Here is a 17091-nt window from a genome sequence, read left to right as displayed (position 1 = left end):
CTGCTAGGGATGAACACAGTTACTCCCCCTATAGCGTCCTTAGGGAAGACAGATAGAATTAGCCTTGGAGCACTGCAGCCTACCCATAAACCATACTCAATTTAGATGACATTCCTTAGTATTTTCCCATTTAACCGGAAGTTTATAATTACTTCTATCTGGGGAATATTGGATGAGAAAACAAAAATGACAATAAAAATACAATAAATAAATATATGTATAAAAATACATATATAAAATTCACATATATAAAAAATTCATACATATATAAAAATTCATACATAAAAAAATTCATACATAAAAAAGGGGGGTACACATTAATACTGAAGAAAAACGCATGAAAATTCATAAAATTTATGTGACATCATTTAAGAGGTTTTTTTATATTTAAAAAAGTTTTTTTATGCATACTAATATATAAATATAGAAGAGGAAATTATTCCAGAGGAAAGTTTTTCGGGAGAAATTGAAATTCTTAAAAAGATTTAAATATATGTGGAGGTACTGAGAAGGTCTATTTAGAATCGTCCTATAGGTGATTGTGATATTTGTGACTGTGTGTTTGGTTCCAACAGGGGGACCTTTAGATTATTTAGATTATTATTACTTCCCAATTGGGGGTAAAACTATTTTTTGTTTGGTCGTACTGTAAAAATAAAGATTGAAATTAGAAAATATAAAATATGTTCTAACCTACTGAGAATTAAATGTAAATGTAAAGTGTATAAAGGGACGCTCATATACCTAAAGTGTCTGGTAGTCAAGTCTTGTTGTAATTCCGACACATCTAATGTATTTTGAATGAATAACATTCGACCTGAACCCAAAGGTATAGGCCATGAAGTTCATGAATTGTCTTGTGTTGGGGCAGATAGGCTACTTATATATGTGGCTAGGTCTTGTCGGAATCCTGTAACATCATGTGTGTGTATGGATAACATTCGACTTTGACTACGGAATATTCGTCCAGCATTATCCAATGCTGAGGCAAGCAGTTAACTATTAAAAGTTAGTTAAGAAGCAATTGAGGTCTAAGTCTATGTTCATTCCCCTTGGCTGGAGGGTATCTAAATTGAAAATCCATTTCGTTTCGTTCCTGGATATTTTGATCGTTTTGTCTTCCCCTCTCCAGTGGCCTCTTATTTTGTCTATTCCGTAGAAAATCATTTGTCCAGGGTCCCGATTGTGGAAATCCCTAAAGTGTTTGGAAACACTGTGTTTCTGGAAGCCTTTTTTGATATTTGCAATATGTTCCCTTATCCTGACTCTTAACTCCCTGGTGGTCCTTCCCGCATATTGCTTGTGGCAAGGACATTCAATGACGTAAGTGACGTGGGAGCTATTACAAGTGATCAATTCTTTGATTTTATATTCTTTTCCATTAGAGGTGGATTTAAAAGTAGTTTTTTTTTTTTTCGGTCTTTTTACTATTTCTGCATGGGAGGCAGTTTCCGCACTTATAGAATCCTTTTAGGGTCTCAGAGATTCTTATTTGTTTTGGTGGGTCCACCACATTTTTTACTAATTTGTTTCGGAGTGTTGGAGCCCTCCTGTAGATGAACCGTGGTTTGTTCGGCAGCATGGCCTGGAGTGAGCTGTCTGCTTGTAAGATCGGCCAGTGTTTTTTGATGATACGCTCCACATCTTTGTGTTGCCTGTTATACCCTGTAAGGAACGCGATGTTATGGAGGTTTTGTTTTGGTTTTACTTTCTTGCCTTCAATTAATTTTTTCCTATCCATATGTTTTACTTCATTTTTTAATTTACGGAGATTTTCTTCTTTATACCCTTTCTTCCTAAACCTTTCGATGACGATTTCCGCCTGCTTGTCAAAGTCGTCAATTTTGCTACAGTTCCTGTATAGCCGTAGAAGCTGGCCCTTGGGTATGTTCCCTAGCCACCTGGAATGGTGGCAGCTATTTGTGGGAATGTACCCATTGCGATCTGTGGTCTTGAAGAAGGTACGGGTGCCAAGATTTCCTTCATGTTTGTAAATTTGGAGGTCCAGATAATCAACAGTCTGGGTGTTAAACTTTCCTGTGAATTTAATGTGATATATATTGTCATTGATTTCTCCAAAAAAGTCTTGCAGTTGTTCTACCGTGCCTCCCCATACCAATACAATATCGTCTATATATCGACGGTAAAATTTCAAATTTTGCCTATGCACTCCATAGATTTGTTCTTCCTCCCATCGGTTCAAAAACAAGTTCGCCACACTTGGAGCGTACTTTGCCCCCATTGCCACGCCTTTCGTCTGTGTATAGAAAGTTCCATTGTACCAGAAATAGTTCGAAGTCATTGCCATCCTTAGGCCTTCAATGATGTATTTTATTTGCTCCTGTTTTAAATCCGATAGTCGTTGCAATGCCCACTCGACACTGCTGATGCCATCCTCTTGTTTTATATTTGTGTATAACGATTCCACGTCTATCGTCACCAGTATGTCACTTTCACTGATGGGGATTCCATTCAAGTCCTCTAGTAATTGCTTACTGTCCCTTAAGTATGACCTTCCTTTTGTCACCAGGGGCTGTAGGAAACCATCCACATATGCCCCTAGCCTGGAAAACAAAGAATCGATTCCACTTATTATGGGTCTCCCGGGTGGGTGAGTTTGATTTTTGTGGATCTTAGGGACGTAATATATAACTGGGGTCTTTGCCGCCTTTGGGAGTAGGTATCTTACCTCTTTTTTATTCAAAATGCCTAAATCTTTACCCCTTTTGATATATTTCTTAAGTTTAGTTTCATATTCTGATTTCGGGTTTTTCTTCAACTTCTTGTATGTGTTAGGTATGTTCAACAAGTTCTCCATTTCTTTCTCATAGTCTTGTCTATCCAAAATGACAAGGCCGCCTCCCTTGTCTGCGGGTCTGATGATAATCCCCTTTCTCTTTTCTATTGATTTAATGGTGTCCCATATTCCTTTTCCTTTGGTTTTCCTCACCTCTATATTCCTTAGGTCGTGTTCAACCATCTTCTTGAAGACCTTAATGTTTTCATCCTGCTGGACTTTGGGATTGAAGGTTGAGTTGTTTCTTAATTGCGAGTGTTGGTAAAATGTGTTAATATCTTCCTTCGTGTGGGGATTCCTGGTTGCAAAAAATTTTTTGATGTTAAGTTTCCTCACAAATCTTTGGAGGTCTATATATGTTTCAAATTTATCTAATCCCTTATCTGGGGCAAACTTTAAGCCCATGTCCAGCACCCTGAGCTCTTCCTCCGTAAAGACCACCTTACTTAAATTATAAATGCCCTCCCCTATTGTTCCCTTCTTCTTTTTCTGGAGGCCTCCTCTCTTTCCTCGTATGCGTTTTCTGCTCTTCTGTCTTGTATCCAGTGTGTTTCTTCCCCTCTTTGATTCCGATGATGGCCGTTTCCCCCATAGTTCCTCCTCGTATTGTCTTCTCTGGTCCATCTCGGGTTCCACCCACCATTTCTTCTGGGGGGCCCGTACTGTTGATTCCTTATTGGATATCGGAAAGGTCTCCATTCTCTCTGGGGACCATGTCTCGTATCTCTCGGGCCTGGTGGTCTGTGTTCCTGTCCCCTGGGAAAAAAATCTCTTTCAAATCTCCGGTTTCTAAATGGGGTGTATTGTGGGTATTCCCTTAGAGGAGAGTATCTGTTGTGATGTCTCGGAATATTGGGTGTATAGGGAGTGTGATTCCCCCTATATCTGTCTTGCTCATATTCCCCTACTGTCCTCCCTTCGGGTCTCCTATACCCTGGTGTGTGTGGAATGTCAGTTCTTACTGTTCCATCTTGTGTGTGTGTGTGGGTTGGTCCCACTCCTGTTCTGTGTCTTGGGTTGGGTTTTCCCTGGATTCTTCCATTATGGATAGTTCATTGTCTTCCTCGTTATAGTTGCCCTCTATTTGCCATTTGTAAACCTGCTGGTTTTTATAATCCAGCACATCCCTCTTAAATTTCTTTTGTTTCTTTTGTTGTATTTCCTTATCATACTTTTTTATATTCTAAGGAATATAGAGGTGAGGAAAACCAGAGGAAAAGGAATATGGGACACCATTAAATCAATAGAAAAGAGAAAGGGGATTATCATCAGACCCGCAGACAAGGGAGGCAGCCTTGTCATTTTGGATAGACAAGACTATGAGAAAGAAATGGAGAACTTGTTGAACATACCTAACACATACAAGAAGTTGAAGAAAAACCCGAAATCAGAATATGAAACTAAACTTAAGAAATATATCAAAAGGGGTAAAGATTTAGGCATTTTGAATAAAAAAGAGGTAAGATACCTACTCCCAAAGGCGGCAAAGACCCCAGTTATATATTACGTCCCTAAGATCCACAAAAATCAAACTCACCCACCCGGGAGACCCATAATAAGTGGAATCGATTCTTTGTTTTCCAGGCTAGGGGCATATGTGGATGGTTTCCTACAGCCCCTGGTGACAAAAGGAAGGTCATACTTAAGGGACAGTAAGCAATTACTAGAGGACTTGAATGGAATCCCCATCAGTGAAAGTGACATACTGGTGACGATAGACGTGGAATCGTTATACACAAATATAAAACAAGAGGATGGCATCAGCAGTGTCGAGTGGGCATTGCAACGACTATCGGATTTAAAACAGGAGCAAATAAAATACATCATTGAAGGCCTAAGGATGGCAATGACTTCGAACTATTTCTGGTACAATGGAACTTTCTATACACAGACGAAAGGCGTGGCAATGGGGGCAAAGTACGCTCCAAGTGTGGCGAACTTGTTTTTGAACCGATGGGAGGAAGAACAAATCTATGGAGTGCATAGGCAAAATTTGAAATTTTACCGTCGATATATAGACGATATTGTATTGGTATGGGGAGGCACGGTAGAACAACTGCAAGACTTTTTTGGAGAAATCAATGACAATATATATCACATTAAATTCACAGGAAAGTTTAACACCCAGACTGTTGATTATCTGGACCTCCAAATTTACAAACATGAAGGAAATCTTGGCACCCGTACCTTCTTCAAGACCACAGATCGCAATGGGTACATTCCCACAAATAGCTGCCACCATTCCAGGTGGCTAGGGAACATACCCAAGGGCCAGCTTCTACGGCTATACAGGAACTGTAGCAAAATTGACGACTTTGACAAGCAGGCGGAAATCGTCATCGAAAGGTTTAGGAAGAAAGGGTATAAAGAAGAAAATCTCCGTAAATTAAAAAATGAAGTAAAACATATGGATAGGAAAAAATTAATTGAAGGCAAGAAAGTAAAACCAAAACAAAACCTCCATAACATCGCGTTCCTTACAGGGTATAACAGGCAACACAAAGATGTGGAGCGTATCATCAAAAAACACTGGCCGATCTTAAAAGCAGACAGCTCACTCCAGGCCATGCTGCCGAACAAACCACGGTTCATCTACAGGAGGGCTCCAACACTCCGAAACAAATTAGTAAAAAATGTGGTGGACCCACCAAAACAAATAAGAATCTCTGAGACCCTAAAAGGATTCTATAAGTGCGGAAACTGCCTCCCATGCAGAAATAGTAAAAAGACCGAAAAAAAGAAAACTACTTTTAAATCCACCTCTAATGGAAAAGAATATAAAATCAAAGAATTGATCACTTGTAATAGCTCCCACGTCACTTACGTCATTGAATGTCCTTGCCACAAGCAATATGCGGGAAGGACCACCAGGGAGTTAAGAGTCAGGATAAGGGAACATATTGCAAATATCAAAAAAGGCTTCCAGAAACACAGTGTTTCCAAACACTTTAGGGATTTCCACAATCGGGACCCTGGACAAATGATTTTCTACGGAATAGACAAAATAAGAGGCCACTGGAGAGGGGAAGACAAAACGATCAAAATATCCAGGAACGAAACGAAATGGATTTTCAATTTAGATACCCTCCAGCCAAGGGGAATGAACATAGACTTAGACCTCAATTGCTTCTTAACTAACTTTTAATAGTTAACTGCTTGCCTCAGCATTGGATAATGCTGGACGAATATTCCGTAGTCAAAGTCGAATGTTATCCATACACACACATGATGTTACAGGATTCCGACAAGACCTAGCCACATATATAAGTAGCCTATCTGCCCCAACACAAGACAATTCATGAACTTCATGGCCTATACCTTTGGGTTCAGGTCGAATGTTATTCATTCAAAATACATTAGATGTGTCGGAATTACAACAAGACTTGACTACCAGACACTTTAGGTATATGAGCGTCCCTTTATACACTTTACATTTACATTTAATTCTCAGTAGGTTAGAACATATTTTATATTTTCTAATTTCAATCTTTATTTTTACAGTACGACCAAACAAAAAATAGTTTTACCCCCAATTGGGAAGTAATAATAATCTAAATAATCTAAAGGTCCCCCTGTTGGAACCAAACACACAGTCACAAATATCACAATCACCTATAGGACGATTCTAAATAGACCTTCTCAGTACCTCCACATATATTTAAATCTTTTTAAGAATTTCAATTTCTCCCGAAAAACTTTCCTCTGGAATAATTTCCTCTTCTATATTTATATATTAGTATGCATAAAAAAACTTTTTTAAATATAAAAAAACCTCTTAAATGATGTCACATAATTTTTATGAATTTTCATGCGTTTTTCTTCAGTATTAATGTGTACCCCCCTTTTTTATGTATGAATTTTTTTATGTATGAATTTTTATATATGTATGAATTTTTTATATATGTGAATTTTATATATGTATTTTTATACATATATTTATTTATTGTATTTTTATTGTCATTTTTGTTTTCTCATCCAATATTCCCCAGATAGAAGTAATTATAAACTTCCGGTTACATGGGAAAATACTAAGGAATGTCATCTAAATTGAGTATGGTTTATGGGTAGGCTGCAGTGCTCCAAGGCTAATTCTATCTGTCTTCCCTAAGGACGCTATAGGGGGAGTAACTGTGTTCATCCCTAGCAGAGTAAGGGCATCCCACACCCAAAATGGCGCTGTTAGTTCAGCGTAGGCGTAGTGGAGCACTGCACCCTATTTAAGCAGTAAGGTGCACCAATATGGCCGCTCCAGAGGACGTCGTAGTGACGAAACGCGTAGGGCGTGGCCACGTTGTGTGCACTCGTTTGAGACGAACGGCTGAGTTTTTTCCATACGCATATGCTTTTAATGTAAAATGTGAGTAGATCTTAATATTAATAAACGAACGATTTGGTTAAGAACGTATTACACTATGGATATGTCTTTCCTTATATAATTAACGTTGGATACCATACGGACGGAATAACGAAGCTTCACCCAGTGCACCAGCAGCAGCCAGAGAGCGACACAGTGGCTTACATTGTGAAGGTCCATCCAGCCCCACAGGGGCATTAACTCTGGTGAGAGCATTCACATACTATAGCACTGAGTGGCGCACCGGGGATGAAGTTCTCTAATTGAAAACCCGCACTATTTGCACGAGTGAATCAAATATTCCCTATTGACTTTATGTACCAATTACAACAATAATCTGAAGAGGCAGTATTACTAAGCCAAATATTAATTTTGGACTTACATTGGACATAGATGCGTCTTCATGCGATTATTGGTTGAAAATATTTCAGACCCCTGGTTGTTTTGATCCTTAGTTATTGTCTATTTGCACATTTTGCGTCTTCATGCGATTTTTTGGTTGAATTATTTCTGATCCCTGGTTGTTCTGACCTTTAGTTGCTTTTTTGCACATTTTTTGCACATGTTTGCACAATCTGTTTTAAACTAGCACATTGTTGAATACTAACAATATTTCCACCATTTTGCACACTTAAATGAATGTTTACATGTTTTTAGTAGGTTGATACGTATAGGATAATTTAATACCCAATTTGGTTTTAATTATAATGGAACATGAATGTTGACTCCACATTAATCATACACAATTTTCTTTGGATAAAATTGCTTTAGGATACCTCTGCACGTTATCACCAACAGTTTTTTATTTTTATTTTTCTTTTTATATAAAAAATAAACACCAGGCTTTGATGATAAGTTAACTCATCACATCACTGATAGGGTTTAGCGCCATAACCTTTTTATTTCACACTTTTCATTTCCCTCTCCTCCCCAATAAGGAAGTGAGGGCTTCAGGCACAGGCAGCTCTAACCCAGTATATTCCATTTTCTCTCTCCATTTTTCTAATTTTATTTCACATATTTCTATCACATTGAAGATCTGATTTTTCCATAGCACGACTTTATTTATTCATTTATCTGAAGAGAGGTAATACCACCACTAGAGTTGGGCAAACAGTTCGAACCGAGCAAAAGTTCAGCTCGAACATCGCCTGCTTGCCCGTTCAGCAAACATCCAAATCTCTGGGGCATGCGCTGCACAGTGCATTCTAAGCCCTGTGAAAAAACAGCATAAGGGTCCTCCTCAGGTCTGGTTTTAATTTTAAGGGGAACCCCATGCGAAAATTTTAAAACAAAACGGCATGAGGTCCCCCCCAAAATCCATACCAGACCCTTATCCAAGCATGCAGCCTGGCAGGACAGGAAAGGGGGAGGGGGGGTGTGCAAGCCACTTTTTTTGGTGAATGGTATGGGTACAATGTACCCCATACTCATTCACATGGGTGGGGCTGGGATCTGGCCCACAGACCTCACAACAACAGCCCAGGGTTGACAGGAAGAGGCCCTTGTCCCCCCATGGCCTAGTATGGTTCAGGAGGGGTGCTCGCTCATCCCCCCCTTTTCTGACCTGCCAGGCTGCATGGATAAGGGTCTGGTATGGATTATGGGGGGACCCCACTCAATTTTTTAAAAAATATTGGCGTGGAGTTCCCCATAAAATCCATACTAGGTTCTTGGATTGGGGTGGGAAATTTAAATGTAATTTTTTTTCTTTATAAATGTCAGGGTTCGCTGCAGCAGGTTCTATACATGGTACAGATGCGCCACTTTACATCCAGACTAAGGGGACCCACCAGGCACTACTTTTAAAGGAATTTTTCATTTTTATTGTTTCACTATAAGCATCATTAAAATCTCTGCTCCCATGAAAACATTTTTTGCACTGATACATATCCCATAGGGCAGTACCCGGACCCCATACACTTTTTATGGCTAATAATTTCCATATAAGCCTTCAAAATGGGGACTTTTGATTTTTCAAATTTGGGTCCCATAGACTTTAATGGGGTTCGGGTTTGGGTCCGAACTTTTGTGATGTTCAAGAGTTCTGGAACAAACTGAACTTGGGGGTGTTCGACTCAACTCTAACCACCACCAAATGCAGCAAATTCAAGAGAATAGGGCCACAACACAACTGCAAGCCAAGCTCTAGGCTCCTAACTGCAAAAGCAGTATTTTCATTCAAACAGCCCATTTTTTTATTTTTGCTATTTTATTTTTTTATTGTTTTTTACAATTTTATTTTTTATCATTTTATACAATTTTTAGGAGCCCGTTGGGGGCTTTGGTGAGATGTCAGGGGTCTAAACAGACCACTGACATTTCACCTTTGAGACAGAGAAAGGAGACTGAGGAAACAACCCTCAATCTCCATCTCTGCAGTTTCAGCTGCACAGAATGAATGGACAGGAATACATCTGTACAGAGCTTTACGTTCATTCATAAACAGAAGCATAGTAAACACAGTTATGAATGAACAGTCAGTGATTGGTTTGGATCACTGACTTTATTCATTAAGAGAAGTAATACATTTACTGGCAATTTCCCCGCTCTCTATCCTGACACATCCCCCACAGCAAGTGGAGGGGGGAAGGTGACAGCACTGTGGGGGATGGGGGGGGGGCTGTTGGAGTACACAGGGGTCTGGGGGCAGCAGGAGGTGGATAGGAGGGGTGGCAGGGGTGGCATGTAGACAAACCAATTCCCCCCAGAAAGGTTTCAGGAGGAAAATGGAGGGGATCAGTTCCTTTATATGCCACCCCCATTGCTTCCCCACTATATGCCACAATTGCGACTCCTATAAATACGTCCCTGTCCCTCTCCACTGCCCCAATCCTCTCCAGCATAAATTCTCGTGACCCCCCCCCAAATCTTCCTTACCAGTACAACACCCCTCCATCCCGCCACAGATCCCCCCTTCACCCCCAATCTTCCAGAGTGGGCACCCAAGGCACTTGCCTCATATCTCTTACAGGGTGCCAGACAATGTGATTGCCCCCTCTGTGGCAGGTGGCAACTCTTTGATTGGGGGGGGGTGGATTTGGAGAATATATATGCTATGCGCTCGGGGTGCTTTGGGAGGGGAGAGAGGGTGTTGTGGGGGAATTGTTATCCAACCCCCCCCCTCCGAACAAGTACTCACCCCTCCCAAAGCACTCCCACCACCCTATCACTCCTTCAGGTGTATATTCTAAGTGACTACCTGCACCCCCCCCCCCCCTTCCCAGATACTGTGTCTCCCTCTGTACACAGTACATCATCAATAAAAACATACCTCAGATCAGCAGCTCTTCCAGTTTAATGTTACTCCTCCCTGGCTCCTCCTGTCTGTGTACAGGAGAACATCAGAGCCGAGGAGGAGGAGCCGGTTTTAGCGAGGTCTATACTGTGCAGGCAGTCAGCACAAGAGTGCCGGCTGCCACACAGAGGGGTTGATTACCACGCGCGGGAACACGTGCACCCCGCAAGAGATGCGGTGCAGGTGTCCTGGGTGTCCACACTGGTACGCCCCATTAGGCAAGTAACCGGAGCACTGTGCCTGAACCTGTTCTGGCACTGGGCTCTGGGAATTAGCATAGCGTGCCTAAGCCGGGTTGTGCTGGGGAAGGGGCCCAGGGCCTCCCCACAGTGGCAGAACACCAGGGTCCGGTCACTATTGAGACCTTTGTGACCTGGTAGTTCTGCCCCTGCCTCCTGGATGCCTGTCAGCTGCACCTGCACCCCTCTGTAAAATGCAATCCATTGTTCTTCATGAAGCGATTTTGAAAATGAGCCCCTAGTTGTCCCTGGAACAGGGGTTTCTATCTGAACATTTCCCTCACATATTGTTCTGAGGACATTTCCCCTCAATTTCTCTGTGACAATGGCTACCAATATAGAGGGGCTAATTTCCCCAAAGGGGACACAGTAATAAACATGTCAGAGGGTCTAATGCTAGCCATACACAAGTTGAAAACAAATTTGAATGCGTTTTCAAAAAAACTAACAGACAGTCGTGAGAGCAAACAATATTGCCATCATGTAATGTCTGAATTTCAAATGATAAATCATTCAATGGACATAAATTAACCACTTGACAACTAGGCACTTAAACCCTCTTCCTAACCAGACCAATTTTCAGCTTTCGTGCTCTCACATTTTGAATGACAATTACTCAGTCATGCAACACTGTACCTATATGAAATTTTTGTCCTTTTTTTTCACACAAATAGAGCTTTCTTTTGGTGGTATTTAATCACCGCTGGGTTTTTTATTTTTTGCGATATAAATCAAAACAGACTGAAAATTTAGTATTGGCAGAATATTGGCGAGTACTGGCGAGTACTGGCGAGTATTAGCGAGTATTGGCAGAGTATTGGCGAGTATTGGTAGAGTATTGGCATAGTATTGCAGAGTATTGCAGTGTTGCAGAGTATTGGCCGAGTATTGCAGCGTTGCAGAGTATTACAGTGTTGCAGAGTATTAGCAGAGTATTGCAGTGTTGCAGAGTATTGGCAGAGTATTGCACAGTGTTGCAGAGTATTGGCAGAGTATTGCACAGTATTGGCAGAGTATTGCACAGTATGGGGAGAGCATTGGCACTGGGCAGCACTGCGGGCACTGCACATCCAGCTCACAGCGCCATCTCTCCGCCTCTCCCCTCGCACTGTACCGATCGGTACAGAGAGGGGAGGGAGGAACCATTGTCATGACATGACGGTGGTTTGTTTACAAGTGATCACTCTGTCATTTGACGGATCGATCACGTGGTAAACGGACGCTACCAGCGGCCATTTACCTTGATCCGTGATGCGCCGAGTCTTCTGGACCCGGCAGTCACGGATGTTTGCGGCAGCGTGCCTCAGAGCAAGATTCTGGGAGGATGTCCATGGAAGACCACCCAGAAAAACACGACCACACTGTAGCTGTCTTTCGGCTATGGCACGATCGGCAAGTGGTTAATCAGTTTCTCGTTTGTTTTTTGCTTCTGGGTCACATATGCGCAGTACCAACAGTTCAATTTTTAACAGGTGAGAAACACATAAACCCTTCAAATTATTTCCAAACTCTTCCTTCGATTATTTTTTTGGATCAAAAATGGCACAACCAACTCTCCATTTGTGAACATTAACTGGACGGAAAACGAACAAACTGTACAAATGACAGATTTTACAATCTAGTGTATAGGCACCATAAAAGGCTCCATTCACATTTGATGTTTTGGGATCTCGGGCAGAATTGCTGTGACTCTGCCTGCAATCTCAATTCACACTGCAATCCAAAACGCATGTTCGGGGGCCATTAATTTTCAGTGACACCTTAACCACTGTGCAGTTTTGCCACAATTATTGCATGACAATCTGCAATGCCAAAGCAGGAGCTTCTTTTGGGCAACAAGCTTTGCACGTTGAGGTTTTGACGAGATTGCTGCACGATTTATGTGCCATTGAAAAAAACATGCGTTTTCCGATTGCAATGCGATTTGAGATGGCAGGCAGATTCGCAGCAATTCTGCCCGAGATCACAAAATACCAACTGTGAATGGAGCATATGAGGCTTCCTGATTTTGTCCCTATCGAGTCACCTCTTCTGCAACAGAGAGATGTCGCTCCCATCACTAGAGATTGAGGATCAGTAACATTCAGGCCAGTGTCAGAGCCACATCTCGCTGCATCTGGCTACAAAAAGAGTGATATCATAGGGCAGACTGGCAGCCTTTTTAGCAATCTTACTGCTGGAGATTTGTTTCTAGCAGGAACACCCTTCTGATGTCACCCTAACCCTTCCCACTCTATTCAAAAATTTAGAAAAGGAAAAAAAAAAAAAATGATGGAAACACTTTATATAAACGGTGCCATGTTTCACCAAATTTCATTAAATTTCCAGTGGAATGAATTCATGAGAAACAATCGGTCACCTTAGAGAGCAATTTGTCTCATGCCCAGAGCCAGTCTGGCTTTTACAGCTACATGTAACCAGTAAGGATTAACTAATTAGTTAGCACTGTAATTACAGGCTTGTAACATAATATGCTGGGCTAGTAACTTCTAACATGGGGCAGCATTACTGACCTGGTTGCTAGGCAGCTAGTGGCGCCTGCACCATAACAACCAATGGCTCTGGTAGGCCCAGGTGCCACCATATGAGAGAAATTCATTGATTCCCCCGAGGAATGTCATTTGTATTCAGCAGTCACTGCTGGTGCTCTGATTGGATGCAAGTGCAGTTCAGCCAAAAGGTTTGAGAAATCAACTTTTCTCAAGTGTTTGGGGGGAGGGGGGTTTAGGGGTGCCAATAGGGCCACCCTTAGATCACATTTTGGCAGATTCAGCAGGAATAAGCTAAAATTCCAAAAATTGTATGGCCAGCTTTACTGCGTAGACATGAAGCGCAATGCTGAAGTCAGGCTCCGAAACCTAAAATGATTGTAAACGATCACCTTGTAAAACAACCCATTCAGTTTAAAATAGAGATGAAAGGCAAACATTTTTGTATAGATCTAAAAATACATTATAAATACCTTTTTTCCCATTTTTATAAGTGATTACATTCCCTCTTTTCTGAGCTGCATAAGAGCTGGGGGAGGAGAAGCAGCAGCACACTGAGCTTCCCAGTGAATGGCTGTGCAGCAGGGGTGTGTCAAGTCTGCTGGGTTCCCAGCATAGCTAGACAACTGAACACGATGTGTTCTCCTGCTTAGTGTGGTCAGTTTTTATTAGGAAAGCAGAGGGAATGGCAGGAACACCAGAGATTTCACAAAAAGCAAGCAATACAAAGAGAATACGGTAGGATACTTTCTCATACAAGTAGATGTAACAGCAAGAATATGAAGTTTTGGGGTAACAAAGGATTTAATACTATCAGGCTGATATCTTTCCTTCTAGCGGACCTTTGTGTTGCAGCTTATAGGGGACACATCGAAAGCCACCATTGGGCAAATATAAATTCATGGTGGAATCCCTGAGAACCCCAATGTTCCACAAAACCCCAGCTGGGAAACCCTGCTCTAAATAATGCTCACCAATATCAATAATAGTGGCAAATGATGTGTTGATAAATACAAAAATATCCAGGCATTAACATATTGTTACAATGATCTGATTGACTTATATCCCAGTGCAAGAAAAAAAATGTACAACAACATTAATCAATGCATTTTTTTTAGATGGTTTATAGAGTTCCCGATTATTGCCAATCCTTATCCATGCAATAAAGTGAGTCAGAGAGGCAACACCACCTCCACATACAGTACTTCGAACTTTATCAAGAGGGGTAAGGTTCAAGTCACATCAACATACACCATGAATCAAGTTTTGTCATTTTTATGGTATTGGCTACTGGAGATGCCAGTTTCCGGGTTGTCATGTTGTCATGTTGTCATGTGGCAATCTCTCTCTACGAATGACTCATAAATAACTCCATAAGGAAACTGCTAGTGAAAAGCGATCAGGTCTTTTATTTATTTTTACCCAACACTTTTCATCTCTAGTGAGCCAAAGCGAGATTGTACTACAATATTGTTTATTACACCCAGACCCAGGGGCGGACTGACAACTCATGGGGCCCCCGGGCAATAGGAGATTATGGGGCCCCCAGGCAATAGGAGATTATGGGCCTCCCAGGCAATAGATTATGGGGCCACACAGTATACACACACACACATACAGTATACACACACAGACACACAATATACACACACAGTATACACACACAGAATACACAGACACACACTGAAAAGGTACCGGAGAAGTGGGGCAGCTATAATCTTGGGATTTTTAAAAAAACACAGATTTTTACATACTGTCCCTGGCTTTATTGAGGCTGCCAACCCTGGCTGGGGCCCCTTAGTGGTATGGGGCCCTTGGGCAGTGCCCGGGTGACCCAATGGTCAGTCTGCCCCTGCCCAGACCTATCCACCACAAACATCAAATTTACAGTATTTTTGCAGTAATCATGAAAATAAATGAATACTAATAATTGGTAAAACTGCAATCAGTGTATAATTTCTGTATCCATATGTTTTAAATATAATCATGTTGGATAAAAAAAATGAAATTCAAGGTTATACATAGTGGAGTGGTGAAACATGAGTATAATAGTGGCGTGCTTTGACAGTGACAGGCCTACAGAGAATTCAATTACAGTAATGTGATCCTCTAAAATGATCCACAAACTGGGTATCCTGACCATATATGGGCCCCCCAATACAATACATAGGCAACAGTCAGGTAAACTGATAGTCAGGTAGCAAATGGGCAATATTTACTAATGCAGCCTGAAAACCGTAAATTGTGACAAAAAGCTGGAAAAAAATAGGCAATTGTGACTATATTTAAAAAAACAAATCTGCAATTGTGACAACTTACAAACAATTTTGACAATATGTTGGCAACAAATAGGCAATTATGAAAATACATGGACCTTAAACGGGCAGTTGTGACAATATCCATACAAAAAACTTCCATTAGTGGAAAATGAGTAGACAATTCAGACAATATACTGTATGGCAGGGATATGCAATTAGCGGACCTCCAGCTGTTGAAAAACTCCCATCATGCCTCTGCCTCTGGGTGTAATGCTTGTGGTTGTCAGATTCTTGCTATGCCTCATGGGACTTGTAGTTTTGCAACAGCTGGAGGTCCACTAATTGCATATCCCTGCTGTATGGCTTAAAATTCCTCCTCCCTCCTCCAAATGCCTCCCTCTTTCATCTCCCTACTCCACCCCCAACAAAAATGTTTCCTAACAAATATCACCCTCCCCCAAGAGTTAACTTCCCTCCCCCCAGCAAAAACTTCCACCAAAACTCCCCACTCCCTATCACCATCTCCAGAAAAATCCCCCCCCTTCAGGAAAGTCCCCCACCAAAAAGATAATCCTTCATGCTTCAAAACCCCAACTCCCCTCCCCCCAACAAATCGTATTTCAGCAAATGTCCCTCCCCCCATTGAAAAAAAGGTGACCAAAGATGTTGGCACGGCATATTCTTAAGGAGCGAAAGTCCTCCCAAGCTCCCCTTCGGCTGTGTCATATGACATATCATAGCTTTTTCACTCAATGTAGGATGGGGGCTGTCTTCTTCTGGGTCATCATCCATGGCAGCCCCTGGTGCCTCCTCTGGACATATCATAGCTGGAGAGGAACCCAGCAAGCTTTCCTCTGCTCTGTGCTGCCTGCTCTGAGGTTGGACAGGACTGCTAGGGGTGGTCCTGCAGAGGTTTGGGCTGCATGATAATGTGCAGTGCGTGCAGTCCTAGAGAACCCCCACTTAAAAGTGCACTTGGAAGTGCAGTCACTCTCAATCTAAGGGGTAGATTTGAAATGAGTGGAAGCTCTGCTGATTTTATCATCCAATCATGTGCAAGCTAAAATGCTGTTTTTTACTTTCCTTGCATGTCCCCCTTCGGATCTACAGCAACTTTACTTCCAAGTGCACTTTCTGTGCACTTTCAAGTGCACTTGTAGTGCAAAGTGGATTTTCCTTTAGTAAATAACCCCCATTGTGTGTTGGCATGGCCACCTGTAGTCTTTTCCAAGGATGTATATGACAGGGCGACAATAAAGGTGCAAAGATAGAAATATCAGAAAGTGCTTGAAAGAGAACACTCATGGAACAATCTTTCAGTTTCATTTACTGAACTCTCCATGTTTAACCACTTGGGATCCGCGCTATTGCAAAATGACGGCAATAGCGCGGACCCACATTTTCGGGACTACGTCTATTGACGTAGTCCCGGTTACGAGCGGCCTGCGCGCCCCCTGAGGGGCGCGCGCGGCGCGCTCTGTGATCGGCGAGTCCGTGAGACTCGCCTGATCACCGATCCGTGTAAGGGGTCGATCCCGACCCCTTATCACGTGATCAGCTGTCAGCCAATGACAGCTGATCATGTGATAAAACGGAGCCGGTAATCGGCTAGTATTCCTCCTCGCGCTGACAGCGCGAGGAGAAAAAAAAAAAGCC

Source organism: Lithobates pipiens, unplaced genomic scaffold, assembly GCF_037356315.1.
Source record: "Lithobates pipiens isolate NorthernLeopardFrog02 unplaced genomic scaffold, aLitPip1_a1.2 Scaffold_13, whole genome shotgun sequence".
NCBI classification, from domain to species: domain Eukaryota; kingdom Metazoa; phylum Chordata; class Amphibia; order Anura; family Ranidae; genus Lithobates; species Lithobates pipiens.
This window is presented reverse-complemented; position numbering follows the sequence as displayed.